Source organism: Myotis lucifugus, unplaced genomic scaffold (genome assembly GCF_000147115.1).
Source record: "Myotis lucifugus unplaced genomic scaffold, Myoluc2.0 scaffold_336, whole genome shotgun sequence".
Taxonomy (NCBI): domain Eukaryota; kingdom Metazoa; phylum Chordata; class Mammalia; order Chiroptera; family Vespertilionidae; genus Myotis; species Myotis lucifugus.
Window position 1 is genome coordinate 829,848 of NW_005871384.1, and position 3,816 is coordinate 833,663.

Consider the following 3,816-nt stretch of genomic DNA (forward strand, 5'->3'; position numbering starts at 1 on the left):
TTCTTTGAAAGGATAAAAAAAGATTTGTGTGGAGCTGGCATGGCCATGGCATACTCATGCCAGCTCAGTCTGGTTCATTTACCCTGAGTGGGAGCCATGAAAGGCTTAGAAAAGACAGACAAGAGAATGAAAGCTGGGTCTCCGTGGGACACTGCTCCTCTGATGGACAGCGCCAGCACCCACAAGCCATGTCTTTATTTTATAGCAGATGCCACTAGGCAAAGTAAGGGTGTGATCAAGATGTTTACAACATTCTCTTTGGTTTCAGTCCTACTCAACTACATGCACCTGAACTCTATCACTCATGCACTTGGGGCCACGTGTTCAGACCATAGTTTCAAGCTTACAGCTATAGCTATTGGCTAATTGTGCTTGGAGGGCTCTGCCATCCAGGCTGGGACTTGCACGTGGCAATGAGAAGACTGTGCCCTCTCATCAGTCCAAGGGTTGAACTTGTCCAAAACACTGCAGCCAGGCCTACAAAGATTGATGAACCTCTAGCCAGGCTCACCAAGAAGCAAAGAGAGAAGACCCAAATAAACAAAATCAGAAATGAAAGAGGTGAAATAACCACAAGTCCCACAGAAATACAAAGGATTGTAAAAAAAATACTATGTACTACTCTATTCCAACAAATTAGACAACCCACAGGAAATGGACACATTCCTAGAAAAATACAGCCATCGAAAACTCAATCAGGAAGAATCTAAAAATCTTAGTAGGTCAATAACTATGGAGGAGATTGAAGCAGTCATCAAAAAACTTACAGCAAACAAAAGCCCAGGACTAGACAGCTTCACAGGGGAGTTTTACCAAACATTCAAGGAAGAACTAAAATCTATCCTCCTCAGACTATTCCAAAAAATTCAAGAGGAAGAAACACTTCAAAGCTCTTTCTATGAAGCCAGCATTATCCTAATACCCAAAACCAGATAAAGGCAACACAATGAAAGAGAATTATAGGCCAATATCCCTCATGAACAAAGATGCCAAAATCCTCAACATAATTCTAGCAAATAGGATGCAGCATTACATCAGAAAGATCATACACCATGACCAAGTAGGATTTATCCCGGGGATGCAAGGATGGTACAATATCTGCAAATCAATAAACGTGACATATCACATAAACAAACTAAGAGACCAAAATCACATAGTCATATCAATTGATGGAGAAAAAGCATTTGACAAAATCCAACACCCCTTCTTGATAAAAATCCTCAGCAAAGTGGGAATAGAGGGATCATGCCTCAACATAATAAAAGCCTTATATGACAAACCTAGAGCCAACATCATATTCAATGGGCAAAAACTAAAACCATTTCACCTGAGAACAGGAACAAGACAGGGATGCCCACTTTCACTACTCCTATTTGACATAGTACTGGAAGTGCTAGCCATAGCGTTTAGACAAAGAAGAAGAAATAAAAGGTATCCAAATTGGAAAAAAAGGAGTAAAATGGTCATTATTAGCAGATGACATGATACTGTACATAAAAAACCCTAAAGACTCCATAAAAAATTATTAGACTTAATAAATGAATTCGGCAATGTAGCAGGATACAAAATTAATGCCCAGAAATCTACGGCATTTTTATACACCAATAGTGCACTTACAGAAAGAGAGATTAAAAAAACAATCCCATTTACCATTGCACCAAAAAAATTAAGGTACCTAGGAATAAACTTAACTCAAGAGTTAAAAGACCTGTACTCAGAAAACTACAGGACACTGAAAAAAGAGATAGAGGAAGACATAAACAGATGGAAGAACATACCGTGTTCATGGATTGGTAGAATCAACATCATTAAAATGTCCGTACTACTCAAAGCAGTATATAGATTCAATGAACTCCCCATTAAAATACCAACAGTATATTTCATAGATCTAGGTCGAACTCCAAAATTTTTTTTCTGGAATAAAAAAAGACCCCATATAGCTGCAGCGATCCTGAAGAACCAAGTAGGAGGGATCTCAGTACCAGATATCAAGCTATATTACAAAGCCACTGTTATCAAACTGCCTGGTATTGGCACAAGAACAGATATATAGACCAATGGGATAGAATAGAGAACCCAGAAATCAGCCAGAACCAATATGCTCAATTAATATTTGACAAAGGAGGCAAGAACATACAATGGAGTCAAGACAGTCTCTTCAATAAATGGTGCTGGGAAAATTGGACAGATTCACGCAAAAAAAAAAAAAAATGAAACTAGACCACCAACTTACACCATACACAAAAATAAACTCAAAATGGATAAAGGACTTAAATGTAAGAAGGGAAACCATAAAAATGTTAGAGGAATCCACAGGCAGCAAAATCTCAGATATATGCCGAAGAAATATCTTCACCGATACAGCTCCTAGGGCAATGGAAACTAAAGAGAAAATAAACAAATGGAATTACATCAAAGTAAAAAGCTTTTGCATAGCAAAAGAAACCATCAACAAAACAACAGGAAAGTCCACTGCATGGGAGAACATATTTGCCAATGTTATCTCCAGTAAGGGTTTAATCTCCAATATTTACAGGGAACTCATACAACTTAACAAAAGGAAGATAAACAATCCAATTAAAAAAATGGGCAATGGACCTAAATAGATATTTTTTGAAAGAGGACATACAGAAGGCCAAGAGACATATGAAAACATGCTCAAAGTTACTAATCATCCAAGGGATGCAAATAAAAATGACAAAGAGGTACCATCTCACACCTGTCAGAATGGCTATCATCAACAAATCAATAAACTGACAAATGCTGGCAAGGATTTGGAGAAAAAGAAACCCTCGTGCACTGCTGGTGGGAATGCAGTCTGGTGCAGCCACTGTGGAGAACAATATGGAGTTTCCTCAAAAAACTAAAAATGGAACTCCCATTTGACCCAGTGATCCCACTTCTAGGAATGTATCCTAAGAAACCAGAAACACCAATCAGAAAGGATATATGCACCCCTATGTTCATAGCAGCACAATTCACCATAGCTAAGATTTGGAAACAGCCTAAGTGCCCATCAGCAGATGAGTATACTTGTGGGGGCTGGGGGGGGGAGGGGGGTAAGAGATCAACCGAAGGACTTGTATGCATGCATATAAACATAACCAATGGACACAAGACACTGCGGGGTGGGGGGTGGGGGGTGGGGGTGGGGCTATGGGAGGCCAGGGGAAGGTCAAGGAGAGAAAAAAAAGGAGACCTATATAATACTCTTTGTAATATTTTAAGCAATAAAACAAACAAACAAAAAAAGAACAACTGGTTTACATCTACACAATGGAATACTATGCTGCTGTAAAAAGGAAGGAACTCCTACCATTTGCAACAGCATGGATGGACCTGGAGAGCATTATGCTAAGCGAAATAAGTCAGTCAGATAAAGATAAATATCACATGATCTCACTCATTTGTGGAATATAATGAACAACATAAACTGATGAACAAAAACAGATCCAGAGACAGAGAAGCATTGATCAGACCGTCAAACCTCAGAGGGAAGGCAGGGGAGGGTGGGTGGAAGGGGGAGAGATTAACCAAAGGACTTGTGTGCATGTAAGCATAACCAATGGACACAGACACTAGGAGGGTGAGGGCACGAGTGGGGTTGGGGTTGGGGGGCAAAAGGGGGATAAGGACACATATGTAATACCTTAATCAATAAAGAATAAAAAAAGACAATACCAAATTTGCTCATGATGACATGCTAGGACCATGGTATGATCCAGCGTGCACAGAATCCAGGGCAGTCAGGCCCGAGGCCATGCTGGATTATACCATAAAAGGGCTGAGCAATCTCTTTGGCAAGAGCAGAGATTT